The sequence below is a fragment of the Odocoileus virginianus genome, chromosome 8 (assembly GCF_023699985.2).
Source record: "Odocoileus virginianus isolate 20LAN1187 ecotype Illinois chromosome 8, Ovbor_1.2, whole genome shotgun sequence".
Taxonomy (NCBI): domain Eukaryota; kingdom Metazoa; phylum Chordata; class Mammalia; order Artiodactyla; family Cervidae; genus Odocoileus; species Odocoileus virginianus.
Window position 1 is genome coordinate 75489113 of NC_069681.1, and position 19078 is coordinate 75508190.

A 19078-nucleotide genomic window follows, 5' to 3' on the forward strand; every position below is an offset into this window, starting at 1 on the left:
GAGTGCAAAGAAAACCATTGATCTTGAGCTTCCAATGTACGATGCGGTTTGTTCTTTCTGAGAAGATAGATCCTACTTGGGCCCGGAGGTCCCCTGCTCCACAGCCTTGTCTCCCTCACTCAGGACTGGTTCTGTCCAGCTGCCTCCCTGAATCTGAGCATCTGACTGGCCACTGTGTGTTTTAAAAGAGGCGCAGTCTGGACTCACCTGTATGCTAAGTTCTGTCACACTTTCGGCCTGAGTCAGCCATGGAACGGGTTTGGGTGGAAGTGTCTCTCCCAGCACCAAGGGACCATAGTGACTCAAAGGTGGCCACAGTGCAGATTGGACATCTGGGTTTCTTTGGAGCTGAATGTGAGTTTTAAAGCCAAGTTTCCAGTGTGTTCCAGCACAGGGACGACTGTGTGAGTCCAGTCTCTCCAGTCTGGAGCCTGAGATGGCAGGCTCCTTCCACCCCCAGGGTGCTGTGACGGGAATGTTTGCTGAGTACACAGGGGTTCCTCTGATGAAAGGTGCACCCCGAGTACAAAGTGTTATTGTTCTGTCTTACACAACGCAGCTGAAAATAGGAGCATGCCATTCTGCTGCAGGGAGGGATGTCTCTGCAGCTTTTGCCTGGGAGGAACGTGTGCCCAGTGGCTGGAGGAGACGCAGTGGCCGGCATGCAGCAGGGTGGCCTGAGAAAAGGTGAGGAGAGAGAGGCATGGGGGGCTCCTGGTGGGGCTCCCGCAGGTGACGGGGTGAAACGTGAGGCTTGAGCCACAGCCAGGGAGCCCTGCTGCGAAGCTCACGTGCCCCCAGGTGCCACCAGCCTGGCCAGGGATGGGGCAGGGATCAAATACTGCAGACTACAGGGCACCTGCCAAGCTAAGCTGCAAAGCATGGGGAGGCAGAGTCAGGGTCTGAAGGTGCCCCAGTTTGGAGGTGCCACTCAACGTCAGCAGGCAGGAGTCTCCTTTGGGGTTTATTTCCCAAAGCCCCAGGACGGGTGGTGGTGCTCTACCTGAACAGCTGTGCCCTGGCTATTCTTCACCAAGTGGGAGATCGAGCAATGAGATCAGAGCATCCCCACTGGGACCCCGTGGTCCCCAAACCACACGCCCTGAGCCTGAGCACCTGTGGCCCCGCCCTGCTGCTCTCCGGGCTCCCTCTTCGGACCCGCAGCTGATGGTCTAGGGGTTCCGCGGTGTCGGCTCTGATGTGTTAAAAATAAAACCAAGAAACACCAGGGTTTCTAATTATTGTGCTGACAAACGAGTCTCGCAGCAGTTTCCCAACGATCAGCTAATGAGCTCTCATTGGAGCCTTTGGGCCAGGCCTCGGTGCGGCAGAGACACAGAGCAGGTGCCTCCTCCGAGCGGCCTGTTTGGGGATCTGATCACATCTTCACTCTGGTGCAGCGTCCCCGCCTAGGGAAGCCCCGGCACAGTGGCTTGGGGGGCACCTCCAGGCTGAGAGCACCAGCTGCGTCAAGATCAAGGCTGGAGGTGAGGTCTCGGGACCTTCCGACATTGGCTTCTGGCCCCCTTGAGACGTTCTCATCAGGATGGCGGAAGCTCTGAAGGGTGCTCGGCTCAAGGTGCCTTGCACACGGTCTCTGCCTTCTCTTAACACCATGCTGGTGACGTCAGGGGTTGTTCAGGGCTGTGAAGCAAACTTGTCAGGATTTGGCCAGTTTTTTACGGCCAGGTTGAGTGCTGGCTTTCCTAAACCTTTGAAAAGGAAGGGAGGGTGTCTTGCTTGTCTCACCTTGCTTATAGTTTCCTTTGTTGTACAGAAGCTTTTAAGTTTCATTAGGTCCCATTTGTTTATTTTTGCTTTTATTTCCAATATTCTGGGAGGTGGGTCATAGAGGATCCTGCTGTGATTTATGTCAGAGAGTGTTTTTCCTATGTTCTCCTCTAGGAGTTTTATAGTTTCTGGTCTTACATTTAGATCTTTAATCCATTTTGAGTTTATTTTTATGTATGGTGTTAGAAAGTGTTCTAGTTTCATTCTTTTACAAGTGGTTGACCAATTTTCCCAGCACCACTTGTTAAAGAGGTTGTCTTTTTTCCATTGTATATCCTTGCCTCCTTTGCCGAAGATAAGGTGTCCATAGGTATGTGGATTTATCTCAAGGTGAAAAGACAGCCTTCAGAATGGGAGAAAATAATAGCAAATGAAGAAACAGACAAAGGATTAATCTCAAAAATATACAAGCAACTCCTGCAGCTCAATTCCAGAAAAATAAATGACCCAGTCAAAAAATGGGCCAAAGATCTAAACAGACATTTCTCTAAAGAAGACATACAGATGGCTAACAAACACATGAAAAGATGCTCAACATCACTCATTATTAGAGAAATGCAAATCAAAACCATAATGAGGTACCACTATACGCCAGTCAGAATGGCTGCTATCCAAAAGTCTACAAGCAATAAATGCTGGAGAGGGTGTGGAGAAAAGGGGACCCTCTTACACTGTTGGTGGGAATGCAAATTAGTACAGCCACTATGGAGAACAGTGTGGAGATTCCTTAAAAAACTGGAAATAGAACTGCCATATGACCCAGCAATACCACTTCTAGGCATACACACTGAGGAAACCAGATCTGAAAGAGACACGTGCACCCCAATGTTCATCGCAGCACTGTTTATAATAGCCAGGACATGGAAGCAACCTAGATGCCCATCAGCAGATGAATGGATAAGAAAGCTATAGTACATATACACAATGGAATATTACTCAGCCATTAAAAAGAATACATTTGAATCAGTTCTAATGAGATGGATAAAACTGGAGCCCATTATACAGAGTGAAGTAAGCCAGAAAGATAAACACCAATACAGTATACTAACACATATATATGGAATTTAGAAAGATGGTAATGATAACCCTATATGCAAGACAGAAAAAGAGACATAGATGTATAGAACAGACTTTTGGACTCTATGAGAGAAGGCGAGGGTGGGATGATCTGAGAGTACAACATTGAAACATGTATATTATCAAGTGTGAAACAGATCTCCGGTCCATGTTGTACGCACGGGGATGACCCAGAGGGATGGGATGGGGAGGGAGGTGGGTGGGGGGGTTCAGGATGGGGAACACATGTAAATCCCTGGCTGATTCACGTCAATGTATGGCAAAAGCCACTACAATATTGTAAAGTAATTAGCCTCCAACTAATAAAAATAAATGGGAAAAAAAAATAGAAAAGGAAGGGAGGGGAAGAGCTCAGTTTCCCAGTCGAGTAAGATGACATCGGTGGCTGATAACCACACTCCTTACCCCTAACTGCCTGGTCCACCCACTGCCTCCTGGATAAAAGAATCAAGGAGTGACCAGAAGCAGTATCAGTATCAGGAGCTGGGATCCCCCAAACCCAGCTGAGAAGCTCAAAGGGGCGTTCGTGAAGTCCTACTCCTCCCTCCTCATCAGCCCCCTCTCGGAAACCCCAGTGCCATGAGGGCAAAGATGCTGGGTCCAGGGCCCAGGATGAAGCCCAAGCCCAGAAGATCTCCGCCAATATGAGCTGGAAGAATGACTGAGTCAGGCGTTCTTCTCTTAGCTTCTTTCACTTTCATGGGCCCTCGAGGCCTCCCAGTCTACTCCAGCCCCTCCGCTGCTCACCATGGTTCTCTCTTCTTAGCATTCTTGCTCCCTTTCTGTCCAGATTTTAATTAATTATTGGTCTCCAGCCAACAGAGTTAGCCCTTCCCTACCGTGCTCAAGGCAAACCCACTAACAAGGTCAAACTTTGCTCACATGAAATAGAGAAGCGTAGCTTTTCTTCTCTTTTCTCTGCCCTCCCCACCATTTAAAACTATAATCTGGGAAATTTTCAAACAAACAGGAAACTAGAAAGGCTAGAGTCATGACACCCCCCTGCCCAACCCCCACCATCATAAACTCAACCTTCATCAACATTTTGCCAATCTTGTTTCACCTCTCCTCTGCCCTTTTGGTTTGGGGAAATATTTAGTCCTCTTGAAAAAAAAAAAATAGCTTCTTCCTGGAAACTTTTTTATCTTATTTTTATTTGCATTTCTATTTTTTTTTTTTTTTTTGGCCATGCCACGCAGCTTGTGGGATCTTAGTTGCCAGACCAGGGATCGAACCTGTTGCCCCCTGCAATGGAAGGGCAGAGTCTCAACCACTGGACCACCAGGAAAAGTCTCATTCCTTTAACTCTCTGAGCGCATTTGGAGAGGTTCCCTTACCTTCATGCCCACTGTAAACACGTCAGCTCCATCACGATGGGGCACATACTCGCTCCATTATGTTCGTGTCACATATCACTCAGTCTTATTTCTGTGTTGAGAGCTGTTTGAATTATGCAGCATTTACAGCATTAAGTGCTGTTATTTAGAATCCAATTTGTCTCACTTTAGATGAGCAATAGGGTCTATATTTTTTCTGCTTTCCCATTTTCCTTCTTAAGCTGAAAACTAGATTTGCCCAACACCATCCCCCACCCCACCCCCATCCCATAGGGCAGTTGCTTTTTCTTCCGTTCTTTTTGTCTAAGTGCATCCTGAAGCATTTCACCAACATGCTTTATTATTTAACCACACGTCACCTGCCCAGGAGACATTCTGAATATTGACAGCAGTAATGAAATAGCCCAGGTCCTGACCAACTCTTTTCTGTGGGGTGTTCATGTGCTGAGACAGACCTACTAGGCTTTGTCAGCACCGTTCTCTGTCTCCTTCATGGCTGGAGGGGCAGAGGCAGATGGAAAGACAGCTGGAGATAAAGGACACCCTGGCAACATCTAGGTCTGACTACACTTGGACTTGACAATTATTCCTGTTACACACACACACACATACATACATACATACACACACACATATATATACACACACACACACACACATATATATACACACGTATATACATACATACAGTATATACATAAACACGGATGCATTCTATCTATCTATGAATTTGTTGGTGTTGCTCCTAAGTCACTTCAGTCATGTCTGACTTTGTGACCCTGTGGACTGTAGCCCACCAGGCTTCTTTGTCTGTGGAATGTTCCAGGTAAGAATGATGGAGTGGGTTGCCATTTCCTCCTCCAGGGAATCTTCCTGACCCAGGAATCAAACCTGTGGCTCCTGCATTGCAGGCAGATTTTTTACCGCTGAGCCACCGGGGAAGCCCCTGATTCTAGCTACATTTTATTTCTAACATTTTATTTCTAACAAGCTGAGTCCTGGGATTTTTTTTTTTTCCAAATGTACTGTTGTTTATTTTATTACTATTATTATTTTTGGAGTATAGCTGATTGACAGTGTTGTGTCTGGGAAGCCTTTGTTTGCCTTTTTCTCGTAGGCAGAGAGCAAGGTTGATCCACGGCAAGTGCCTGCAGCATTATCTGTGGGTTCCACGTGCCCCTTCCCCTACAGCTCACCAGATCCAGGAGCAGATGGGGTGGGGGGGTGGTGCCCGGGTGGTGCCAAGGGGGTCCTCCTCCTTCTTAATCAGAACCACATCACCCTAACTGTCAGTCCTCAGCCCGGATACCCTGTGTTCCATGAATTCGGATCAGCACAAAAACCACATCAGCAAGTGGGTCCCAGCGTCCATTTTCCCTCTAATTAGCCAGCCCAGCGCAGCCAGGGAATATTTCCTGACTTCCTCCTGGCTATGCCCAGACCTTCACCACCATCCCGAATCCCCGTAAGTGTGGATAACGCTAGGCTCAGGAGCTAGTTGCCAGGGCCAGAGGACACAAAGGCACCAAGGGGCCGAGCCAGGCCTGTCCTCCTCTGGGTCCCCTCTTCAGTGGCCCTCCTTCCTTGAGTTTCCCTTCCCTCCAGCTGGTGGAGGTTTGTGAAGACACCCTAGTTGGGCCCAGACCTCAGCCCACCCACTCCCTCCTGTTGTCTCAGCTCCTCTCCGAGGCCTCCTCAACTGTGCTGGGTGTTTGGATCCCCAAGTCATAAACACAGGGCTGCTCTGATGCAGTGGTTTCTATGAAAACACAAGTTGTCATTCATCGGTCAACTCTGCCCAGGGATCCTGCCTTTCCTCATCATAATAGCTGACATTTTTTTTTTGCATGCTTGTGTGCATGTATGCTCAGTCACTCAGTTGTGTCCGATGCTTTGATTGAACTCGAGTCTCCTGCATCTCTTGCTTTGGCAGGCGGATTTTTTACCACTGCGCCACGTGGGAAGCCCTGTGTCAGGTACTTTATCTGTATTAACTCACAACAACCTTATGAGGTAGATACTACGGTTGTCCCCATTTTACAGATGAGGAAACTGAGGCACAAAGAGGTTCAGTCATTCGCCCAAAGTCATACAGCTAATAATTGACAGAGAGGGGATTCAAATCTGAGATTCAAGTCTAACTTAAGAACACAAATTTCCTTAAAAGTAAACCTGAGACTATCTAGAATTATACATGACATGGAAATAACTGAATAAGGTTCTTGGCTCAGAAGATCACATGTTGATGCTTTCCTTCTTCCCCTTTTCTTTTTCTGTTTTTTTTTTTTTTTTTTTACAGGATTGTTCACACAGTCACCATGTCGAGAGTAAATAGATGGTGACTCTTCAGATAACATGGAAATGGAGGTGACAGTTTGGTTAAGCTTGTTTGCTGTGACCTATTTATGTCAGGTATGCAGGCATAGGTCTGGTTGATAATCTTGCTTAAGTCCTGTAAATAAAGACTGCTGAAATCATCCAGCCTTTTTGTAACTGTTGTAGAAATACTACGTGCAAAGTTTCCAGAAAGAGAGGACCTATCTTTAGGGATTTGATGATCAACTAAAATCATCAGGGAAAGTAACTAAAAGGAAAATAGATCTGTGACTGTGAGTTGGGTGGACAAAAAAAAATATGAAAATATCTGCAAACTCCCCACAACGGAAGAGGCATTGTGAGTGGAAAGGGGCCTCCTTCCTACCTTTACAGTAGCTCAGAGGATGTTGCATCGCAGGAGAAATTCATTAAAGACGGAATTGCAGAGGAATGTCTGATACAGAGCCTGGTGATCTGGGAGTTTTCAGGGAGTGTCCAGTAAATCAGCGAAGGATAAGGCACAGATGAAGGCTGGGGCTTTGAGGGAGGATCAGGATGGGAGAGCTAGAAGGAAACTGGGTGAGACTTCACCTGGACACACATGGCCACCGCCTCCACTGTTCTTCCAAGATGCTCTGGGCATAAAATGAGGACAGAGACCATGTCCATCCCCTTTGGTACTGTCTAGCTACAGTACCTAGCGCATAGGTGGTGCTCAATATTCATTTGTTGGGGGGAAAAAATCAATGAATAAATAAATGAAGATGGTGACTGAATTCTCTGGTTAAGTCAGTCGGGTGTAGGAAACTTGAAGAGCCACCTACCCCTCCCATCTAATTCCCCTAAATGTCTGGCCAACATCTCCATCTTCCTTCATTGCATTACTCAGGTCTCCCAGCTTGGCCTTCTTCACCAAAAGAGACACCCTTCGGGCGTCACCCTCGGGGTTATTCAGTGTCGCCAGCTGCCTCGCCTAGAGGGAGGACATAACCTCCAGAGAGTGGTTGCCCTCACTTGTAAGCACCGCAGTGTCCCTGCTGCATCCTCTTGAGGCCTGTGGGCTCCGTCCGGACCCTCCTGAGAAAACCTTTGGAGGGGGTGGCGGAGGTGGGACAGTTTGGATCATGGCATTGAGCCACGGCAGTACTGGCAAGAAGATGGGCACGGGGCTTCCCTGGCAGTCCAGTGGCTAAGACTCCAAGCTTCCAGTGCAGGGGGCACAGGTTCAGTCCCTGGTCAGGGAACAAAGATCCCACCTGGGGTTTGCGGGGGGCATTGCATGGCCAAAAATTTTAAAATAAATAAATAAAATAAAAGGAATAGGAGTCAAGGGTGCCAGACAGTGAGCCCCCAAGAACAGTAGAAAGAAGAAGATGGGCACGGAATCCTGTCTACCACAGGCCCTTCACCATAGGACAGGGGTGACAGAAGGAGACACTGAAAAGTTTAGTGTTCTCCTGAAAAGTGCTCTCTAGCCAGTGAAATTTTCCTAGAGACAAGTCTTAGTTTTCCTATAACTCTCTCCTTCTTAAAGCGATTATTATTATTATTTTGTAATGTGTGTATGGGGAAACCTGTGTACTCTTTCCACTTCCACCATTTCCTAGTTAGGATTTTTTTTTTTTTTAAAGCAGCATCTCCTCTGAATTTCTCAGCAACCATACTTTACCCTGTAGGTGATTCTCAATTCAGAGGTGAAATTCATAAGCAAACCAATTTTTCTGAGCCTCATGGTGGCTCACACATTCAAAAAAGCTCCATGTGTCTGTCTTCGTGTCACTGTTAACTCTCCTCTTCCTTTTTTGCTCATCAATCTCTGAACAAATCTCTCAGCAGCTCCTCCCCACAATGAGCGCTTCCAAATCAGTGTGAAACCCTTAATTTAATTAACACCATCACAGTTTCCCGACAAGGGTAAATGAGATCAACTACACTTACACCAGAAAGGAAGGAAATTGATTTTCCTCCATTGGAAAAAAAAAAAAGAGAGATAAGGCTTTGCAAACTCAGCAAATTCACCGTTGTCTTAGTGGGGATCACAGAAGATCCTGAATCCAGGGGTCAGCAGGTCACACATCCTGGGTGGGTTTCAAAATAACTCCAGAAATACTGACAGCAACAATTGAAAAGAGACCCCAGGGGAAAGATATTCCTTAAGTAAAGGAAAAGGATGGGGTTGTGAAAAGAGGGAATTAACATCGTTATCAGAAATGAGGTTTGATGCTGTAATTTGCATGTAAATAAAGCATACTCAGAGCTTCTCTCTCACCAGTTTGAAGACTTCTGGTCAATGCGTTGTTTAAATCATGATCAGAAGGAGATACCCATCATTTTCTATTTTCTAGAACCAGATTTTTAGGGGGTAGAAGGGAAGGGATCCAGCACTTAGGAGAGATTTAATGTAAAATATAAAACAAGAAGATTAAGACAAAATGGATCATATCTAGTAACCCTCAGGGTGCTCTAGGACTAATAAGGACCAATTCATGTGAAGGCTGGCTGGAGACAAGCAGGTAAAAATCTGGGTGAAAGAGGCATGGGATCCATCCCTGAACAATGTTGGGAAATATTACAACTGCATCATGTTTCTGTGGGAGAAACACCCTGCCGTGATGCTAGAATGCAGTAGGAAACAGCTGTATTCGAGAGAAGGAGAAACAGTCATCTTGTTATGCTTCCCTGTTAGACTCTCAGGCAGACACATGCCATCTTGATTACTGTGCTTTTCAAAAGATATGGAAAAGCTTGAGACAATCCAGGAAGAGTGACCCAGGGGAAAAGATAGAACGTGTGATAGGAAAGAGGTCCTAGAAGGGAAGGTGAAAGGATCAGGACCATCAACCTAAAGAGGAAAGAGCAAGTGGTGAGGAAACACTGTTTTCAAACATGACAGATGTTTGGCAGAAGGATACTGATCCTGTGTTACCTGAGTATGTGGAGGCCAGGACCAAAAAATGCAGATGGAAATCAGAGCAGCAAATAAATCGTCTGATGGCTTTCTGGCTTCTGCCAGAAAGACCAAGGCCAAGGCCAAGCTCCCTCACAGTGACACAGGGTCCCATCTGGTGTTTCTCCAGCCAGTCACTACGAACCCACGCTGGACACGGCGTCTGCCCCTGCTTTGAATGTCTTTCACACTTTTCACTAGTAGCGACAACTGGGAATCTCTTCTGGATGGTACCCTCTCCTCTATCCGGCTCCCAGGAGTTCTCAACACAGCACTGGACCAGAGTTTGAACCCAATTAAAGGTTGTTAAATCAATGAAGAATTGAAGGAGGGAATTCTTAATGCCAAGAACAAAGACTAGGAAAGAGATGTCTAATATGGAAATTGTTTTTTTAAGATTTTTTTTTTTTTTTGATGTGGACCATTTCTTTAAGTCTCTATTGAAGTCGTTACTCTATTGTTTTATGTTTGGCTTTTTTTTTTTTTTTTTTTTTTGGCCACAAGGCATGTGGGATCTTAGTTCCCTAACCAGGAATTGAACCCATACTCCCCTGCATTAGAAGACAACGCCCTAACCACTGGGCAACCAGGGAAGGCCCTAAGAAGGAATTCTTTTTTTTTTTTTTTTAAGAAGGAATTCTAAAGTGAGATGCTGTCTGTTGTTTTCTAGAAATTCCCCTTCATCCCCCCAAACACAGTCTTCAGTAAAATCTACAGTACTCACTACTACTTTGTCAAGTGGGTTTTCATTTTGGGGACATACTTCAGGGCCTAATCCTGCTTCAAGGTGGATCAAGAGTGAGAACTTCTAGAAATTCAGCATCTGGGTAACACTGGAAAACCCATTACACCTTCTCTGAGGAAATCCTGCTGTTTTTGTCTAGATTCTAACCTCTCAACAGGAAATTTTGAATCTCATGCTCCTGCTGATACAAAAAAGGGTTGAGCAGAAAATTAGACTCTATCTAGTACGGATCTAGATTCTAACCCCTCAATAGGAATTTTCTTGATGTCATGTTCCTGCTGATACAAAAAAGGGTTCAGCAGAAAATTAAATTCTGCCTAGTATAGCTCTTTTCCTGTAGTAGGTTTATAATACATTCTTGAGATCTTATAGTAATTAAACAGCATGCCTATTCTAGGGCAGTAGGAAATTAATTAGCTTCCCATGTGGCTCAGTGGTGAAGAATCTGCCTGTCAATGAGGAGACTCAGAAGACTTGGGCTTCATCCCTGGGTGGGAAGATCCCCTGGAAGAGGATATGGCAACACACTCTAGCATTTTTTCCCAGGAAATTCTATTGACAGAGGAGCCTGGTGGGCTACATTGCAAAGAGTTAGACATGACTGACTGAGTATTCACTCAAAAACTCAATTACAGTGAGCCTTCTGTATCTTTGGGTTCCACATGCAAAAATTCAAGCACCAGCAGTTAGGAAATATTTTTTTAAAATTCCAGAAAGCTCCAAGAAACAAAGTTTGAATTTGCTGTGCGCTGACAACTATTTATACAGCATCTACAATGCATGAGGTATTGCAAGTCACCTAGGGATAACTTAAAGTCTGTGGGAGGACACAGATACTGTGTCATTTTACGTAAAGGTCTTGAGCATCCGTGGATTTGGGTATCCCCAGGGGTCCTGGAACCAATCCCCTGAGGAAGCAGAGGGACAACAGCATTCTCTCATACTGACCACCCACGTGTTGGCCCACCTCCAGTCACCTGTCTGGATTTTTTATTTAGAATATATTGTCCTGAGGGGCATACAGCTTCCTTGGAAGGGGAGGATGGAGCATTTCCTAGAGCTATTCAGCATCTCCACTTGAACTTCACAAAGACCTGCAGGAAAACAGTGCCCGCAACTGGCCCCTCTGCCACTGGCCAACTCTTTCGGGTCAACTCCAGTATTTTTCTGGAACTATGTTGTATTCTGTGAGGCTGGGAAGGATTGTGAGAAATCACCCAGTTCGTGCTTCTCTGTCTGGGCAGAATGGAGCTCAGCCTTTGCTGACAGCTGGGTGGTTCTCTATAAATCTTCACATGCTCCTTCTACGTCTTACCTTTTTGTTTCTAAACCATGTTCCTATCCAAAGCAAGGCTTCACTGTGTTTGCTTGAAGACACATTAGAGCACATGGTTTCCCACAGTACCTCTTACCGCTTTGCCAAAATTATGCAAATTAAGAATAACCCCAATCTGGTTGGGGTTGTTTGGGATTGAGAAGTAATTAGATTATAATGTGCTAATCTGTATGCTAATATTTGTCCCCAAAGATAAAGAGACCTGAAAATGTTAATGTGAGATCCTTTCAGGAAAAGAAGATTATGAGCTGGGAGGTCAGAGGTCAGGGGAGGAGGCGTGGGGAGGGGAGCCCAAAGGGCCAGGGAAACCATTTGAGGGTTTGGGTTTGTTTGCTTCTTTTTTAAAAAAAATTTTTTTTTGTTTAAATTGAAGTCTAATTAATTTATAATACTATGTTAGTTTCATGTGTACAGCAAAGTGATTCGGGAATATATATTATACACACACACACACACACACACACACACACACACATCTTCAAAGCATGATGACTGCGTGTTATAGTTATGAGCAGAAAAAATTAAGAGGATGACGGAAAGAAATGTGATGAGGGACTGAGAGCAGAGCAGATATGGGAAAGGTGGAGAGGGCCCCAGGTGGTGCTAGTGGTAAAGAACCTGCCTGCCAATTCAGGAGAAGCAAGAGATTTGGGTTCAAGCCCTGGGTCGGGAAGATGTACTGGAGGAGGAAATGGCAACCCACTCCAGTATTCTTGCCTGGAAAATTCCACAGACACAGGAGCCTGGCAGGCTACAGTCCATGGACTCACAAAGAGTCAGACATGACTGGGACTAACGTGTGTGTGTGTGTGTGTGTGTGTGTGTGAGCACTAAGTCACTTCAGTAGTGTCTGACTCTTTGTGATCCCATGGACTGTAGCCCACCAGGCTCCTCTGTCCATGGGATTCTCCAGGCAAGAATACTGGAGTGGGTTGCCATGCCCTTCTCCAGGAGATCTTCCCAACCCAGGGATCATACCCAGGTCTCCCACATTGCAGGCAGATTCTTTACCATTTGAGCTAATGGGGAAGCCCAGAAGTACTTTAAGTCTGGTGCATTTAATTGCACTGATGTATTGAAAACGTGGCAGAAATGTTGGGAAACCTCTGAAGTCCTGCTAATTGGATTGCAGCTAGCACCCTGCTTCCTCCTCTGAAATTGGGTCTAAAACTGGTAAAGTAAAATTGCCAGCAATCACAGATAATGTGCCACGTGGGTGTCCGTGATCAATGCTCAGCATCCTCCCCTGGGGTGAGGTTTCCAGATGCCTTTCAACAAAGGGAACCGGCTGTTCCCAGGTTGTTGGTCACACGTCTTTTTAATCAGTTGTGGACACAGATGTTTCCCCAATTTTGTTCTGACATGAACTTACTTCTCTAATCAATGGCGCTCAGCATATGAATTCAAGAGACAGATTTCCTTACCCAGTAGTGTTCTCTCCCTACTTTTTGTATCATCGACTCAGTGTGAATCACCCTGAAAAAGACCACCTCCAAAGCTCTGAAATTTCTCCTTAAATAATTTCACCCTGACAGTTTCTCTTGGTTGCAAACAAACACAATCCCCAGTGAGGTGTTATTGGTGGGCAAAAAGCTGCAGGTGTTAAACCAGCCTTGCATTAGTGCACGTCCATCCCGTTCATACCAGGGTTAGCACAGCTCCACGCCACTTTCCGTCAACAGTGAGCCATCTGTCCTCAAGAAACCCGTCGCCCTTCCCTGGCTTCAGCTGGCTTGTCCGTAAAAGGATGGCTGAGCTCAGTGTATCCTGAGGTCCCCTCTGGTTTGAGCTCCCAGGTTGAAGATGTGTACTTGGTGTCTGGGAAGTAACAGAAAGGCCACCCCTTTCCTGCCTGAAAACCCCGCGGGATGCTCTTGGCTTCAGAGTTTGTTGTTTCTCTCTCCTCTCCTCTCTCCTTTTCCTTTCTTTTGACTTCACCGGCTCTTCATTGCAGCTCATGGGCTGCACTAGTTGCAGTGCATGGGCTTAGTTGCCCTCTGGCATGTTGGATCTTAGTTCCCCAACCAGGGATCCAACCTGCGTCCCTTGCATTAGAAGGCAGGTTCTTAACCACTGGACCACAGGGAAGTCCCTCTCCTCTCTTTTCTGCCTGGTAAAACCCCACTCCTGCTTCAGTGTCCAGCAAGTCGCAGGAAGCTGCTGAGGGAAAGCGACCTTCCTGTTCTTACCTTCTAGCTCTCCATCAGGAGGACAGCTCAGAGGGGCGCTGCACACACAGGCAGGAAACAGAAACACAGAGGTGGTGATGCACAGAAATTCCCAAAGGCTCTAGGGACTGGCTTGAGAGCTAAGGAAAGTCTGAGGCTGGCAGAAAATGACGGCTGTTGTTTCCAGTTGCTGGGTTCAGTGTCTAGTGTTCTCCGCTTGGTTGTTACCTGGAGCTCTGTAGTTGTAGCCTTTCTCTCATGATGCCCTGTCTCTGCCCGCCTGACCATGTGCAGAAGCCCTTGACTTTGAACAGCCCAAATAGTCCTGTGGATTTCTCCACGTTTGACAACACACTTGGGACTGTCCATTGGTGTATGTCCACCCCACCTGACCCTCTAAGCCTCAGGATTGGTGGTTTATGACCACAGGATATAGGGGTGTTTACAACGCAAGATGAACCTATTTCAGTGATCCTAGATCTATAGATACAGGCTCTAACTAGTAAATAAAGGGAGATGCTGGATCCCACACCCCCCTCTCCACCTGTTTCTGTAATTCCTTTGCTCTTATGTCCTAAAGGGAGCAGATTTGGGTTCCTGGGAGGGGAAACTTTCTCTCTGTGTCTCTATCTTTCTTTCTTTCTTTCTTTCTCCCTCTCTTACACTCTGTATGGATGCACCTCACCACTCCTCCCTGCATAATCCAGTCTCATGCATAATGTTTTTTTTTCTAGTTCCTCTTAAAGATGTACTCAGCAACTGAAAATAAACACCTACAATTTGCTGCAAGTTTTCAGACTTCTTTAGCTCCCAAGCAGACACAGGAGCCTTCGGGAATCTGCATGTGGCCGCCCTGCTGGTTCTCAGAGCCTCACTCTCTCCAACCACCACCCCCAGAGGTGAACACTCCGCGGTGTGTGAAATATTTGGGTCTCTCCTCCCCTTGTTACACACTGCTGCCCTGCAGTGTATCATTTAGCTGGGCGGCTTAGTATCTATCTGCCCCAAAAGTGGACAAGATCAAGGAGAAAACAGAGCCCTCAAGGCCAGGGCCTCCCTATCCCAACTCATAAAAATGCATCCCTGTTGGAGGATTTTGAAAGTAATAACACAAATGTGATGCTGTGGGCTCATTTTTTAATTTCAATAACCTGTATAAGAGTGTTTCATGGTAGTCTGGAAAAAGAGCATCTGTTCATAAGTTCTATTTCCTAATGAAAGGAGCCTTGTGAATAAAGAAAACCAGGGGAAATCTGTCGATGTGAGAATGCCTCCTCTCTCTGTATTTGGCATGATGCTCAGTGCAGGGCTGAGCACACAGCCGTAGCTCACTAAACACCTCCTGCGTTTTGGGAAAGAGCGTCTCATCAAAAGTACATTTTTATCTCATCACTTACACGTGGAATCTAAAATATGACACAAATGAACTTATTTACAAAACAGAAACAGACTCACAGACATAGAAAACAAACGTACGGTTATCAAAGGGGAAAGCGGATGTCGTGCCGGACTCATTGCAATCCCATGGCTCCTCTGTCCATGGGATTCTCCAGGCAAGGATACTGGAGTGGGTTGCCATTTCCTTCTCCAGAGAGGGGATGGAGGAGGGATAAATTAGGAATCTGGGATTAGCAGATACAAAGTACTATATATATAATAGAAAAACGACACTGTCCTATTGTATTGCACAGGAAAATATATTCAACATCCTATAATAAACCATAATGGAAAAAGAAAAAAAAAGGATATGTCATATAAAAGGCATAGAATTTGGCCAAAACTATAATGAGAAGAATATTCTTAGCCCTGGTTTTCTTATTAAATGGAAAGATGAAAATAAAATAATCATTAACTTTTTGAAAACTGTATTTTATCTCAGCTCCTACTCTGAAAATGACAGCTCTTTTCTTCTATTTTTTAAAAGCACTTTAAATGTGCTTTTTAACACACCTGTGTGTTAAATTCTGTGGTAAGCACAGAACAGGCAAGAATTGGTTTATTCTTCACAGCAGACTTGGGAGACATCACCTTTTACAGGAAGAGAAAACAAGGCCCAGAGGGCATAAGTGGGTGATCACCTCGTCATAGCTAGTAAGTGGCTAGGATGGGATTTGAACTCAAGTCTAATTGACTGGAAGTGTGTACTTTTAACCACTATAAACACTGTCTTGTCAGAGCATGAGATATCTGGGGTTAACAGAGTGGGCGATGAGCTGTTTTGAAACACACAGTAGTCCAAACACTCTTCCTTGACTTGCCTTCCTGGCATCTTTGGTTGGCATGCCTTAATCATTCCCATGGCATCTCAGGGGCACTGCAGGGGCGGAGGCTGTGTTACATTTTTATTAAACTCATTGCTTTCTTATTAGTAAGAGATACAGAGCCACACCCAGAGTGAGCCTTGCTCCAAGTTTATGATTCACTATTTCCTGATCTCGCAACTGTCTTCTGGATCCTCAGGTTCAGTAAAATTTCCTAGAAGAGGAAATTAAGCTCACTTCGTCCATCCCAAGTGGTTAAGATGTAGAGAATTCCCATTCCAGGGTTTGGAAGAGCCTGGACAGCTACAGTAAAATGAAAACTCATTTCCTGTTTGCCATTTTGGTTTCTTCTGAGAGCTAAACATATCCATTTTCTTACTCTCTGGAAGTTTCCTCTCCTGTTTATTTAGGAGACTACCCCATTGCCTTTTCACTACCAAATGAGGCAGAGCCCTTGCAGATTTCTAAAGACAAGTGGCCTCACTGTCCCGACCACTGTGTTAGTTTTTGACATCTAAGGGAAATGATTTGGGCAGCCCAGTACGACCCCCGGCCAAGGGACCAAATTAGCACAAACATTACTCCACCCAGTAATTACCAGCCCTTCCCTGAATATTTTTTGTGTTCAGAGGCTGGAGTAGACTCCAGGACTCGCTAAAATATCAGTAATACTAGCTCACTCAATGGTGTGAACATTGGGGTGGGGGTTGGTGTTAGAAACTGCATGACCTTCAAAAAAGAAGTGCTTTAACAATTACGGATATAGTGATAGACAATAAAATCTGTCTACCTTCCTGCTCTCAGATTAAATATTTGCTGGTTTAGATAACTTGCAAGTATTTTTCCCAAAGCCTGGTTTGTCTTAGGCAGGATAGACACATCCCTGGAAATGACTCTCTCCATGACCCATTCCCAATGTTGGTGCCACAGGCTACCATTAAGTTCAGTGGGCTTCTCTCTACATCTGTTTTTTGTGCCAACATATTGGAATGATAATATTCTCACCCTGGGGCTTAGAGAGTAGTGTTATGAACCAGATTATAATAATAAGCATGGTCGCCCGTCCCTTTCTTTAAAGAGAAGGGGTTGGGGGGAAATGGATACATGTATATGTATTGCTGAGTCTCTTCACTGTTACCTGAAACTATCACAACATTGCTAATCAGCTATACCCCAATGCAAAATGGTTTTGGTATTAAAAAATAATAATAATAATTTTTTAAAAGTAGAAAATTCCTCAGAGTCCTCTGGGAAGTGTAGGAGTTTTCCATGGCTGGAACGAATTCATGGTCACCTAAAGAAACAGGAAATAAAACGTCTGAGGAGTTTAGTCGTCAAATGACAAGCTTGACCTGTCCTGGGAAGAAACTTATACAATGCATTTGTTCTGCCATTCAACAGGCATGAACTGGAAGTCGACTTCTCCCACAGTCTGTGTTTGGTATTTGGTAGAATTTTAAAAAGCAGAGATGTCTCAGCCCAGGTGGGACCACTGAGGCTTGAGACCTCACATTTTAGGTGACGGGTAGGTGGGGGAGAGTGGAGGGGCTGAGGTTAGAGGAAGAAACCAGAAGGAACTTGGGACATATTTGAAGAAAACAGCTCCCTTACGTGGATGTAGCTGGTGCTGTGGTCCAGAAATAAACGGCACATTAGCATAACGGGGAGACCTGGTTTAACTGCAATTCTTTTTCTTTTTTTTTTTTTTTTAATAACTGGGAGTTTTCTTTTGTTTAAAAGCTTAGTGGGATACAGTGGAGTGACGTGGTGGCTTTAAAAAGCTAAAATAATTGTAGGCTCCATTAAACAGAAGCACAGTGTCTAGATAATAAGCTATAGTAACAATATATGTGGGTCAAATGACAATTGAAAGGCATGTTCCACTCAAGGCTTTGCAAATTAGATAAATCATCGGGTATAATTGTGTATCTAGAGAAGAAAGATATAGATGCTGGGCTCTGGAAATGGCAGGCATAAAGTCAGGGGAGGCTCTGAGTGTTTAGTTAGGAAGGGAGAAAATCAAGAAATAACATTGTTCAGCCGCTAAGCTGTGTCCAGTTCTTTGTGATCCCATGGACTGCAGCACGCCACGCCCCTCTGTCCTCCACTATCTCCCGGAGTTTGCTCAAATTCATGTCCATTGAGTTGGTGATGCTATACAACCATCTCATCCTATAACTGTCTCCAAATACTGGAGGGGGTGCTGTGAGTGGGACGCAATGGGTTTTATTTTGGCAAAACACAGAATCGGAGCCAGTTGAGGCAATGTCGAGGGAGGGGCTGAGGAAGTCGTTAATGAAGGAAGTGGCCAGGAGGCGATCTTAGCTCAGCAGAAGAAGTCCACTTTCTAGAAAAGAAATGTTTCTCCCAAACCGGAGTGTTGTGTGGGAGAAACACCATTTTCCAGAGGTAGAGAGCTCTTCGTTGTCCACCAGAACATAAACTAGATGGGTGTCAGGATTTGATGAGAGAGTTCCAAGGTCAGGTGAGATGTTAGCTATCTAAGGTCTTATCCATCTCCAGGATGCTAGGTTTCCATGATGGGCCGGACCTGAAGTGGTTCTGCTAAGAGTCACTGGAAACCAGGGGCATGGGGAGTTCAAGTCCATGAGCTCATGGGCCAAAGTGCTTTTAAGCAGACGGATCATTCTAGATGCATTAAAGCTCCAGCCTGTTTCTCAGAGAAGGTTCCAGAGAAGGGACCTTTCTCTAAAGTAACAACAGGAGAGTAAGACTAGCAAATTCTTCATGAGATGCCTGCTCCTTCTGTGACAAATATGAATGAGAAGCGTTGCTAGGTTACCGGTGACAGCTCCCATCAACGAATCTAGGTGCAACTGAGGAGAAATGATGCTGATCTATGCAAAGGATGAAGAGAGAACAAAGAGAAGAAGGAAATATGGATTCCATCCAAATAGAGGGTTTCCTCGGGGTGCTGTCTATGAGAATAAGCTGTCGTTCTTGTGCTAACCCAGTGCAAAGATTGAGAAGACAGAAACACACAGAATGGTAATTCAAACGGACTAGTTCATCAGATTTTTTTTGGATAAATATAAAACGTTGATTCATTTCAGTACAAAATTTAATATGTGGGAATATA

The 19078-nt window shown here is 45.2% G+C and overlaps 1 long non-coding RNA gene across 1 annotated transcript; it reads left to right on the forward strand.

Annotated features, from left to right (window-relative positions):
• Positions 1–602: 602 nt before the first annotated feature.
• On the forward strand, positions 603–14973 carry LOC139036261 (uncharacterized). Its single transcript, XR_011488961.1, has 3 exons — positions 603–687; positions 6505–6617; positions 14452–14973. It is a non-coding gene; the product is annotated as an uncharacterized lncRNA (long non-coding RNA).
• Positions 14974–19078: the final 4105 nt, after the last annotated feature.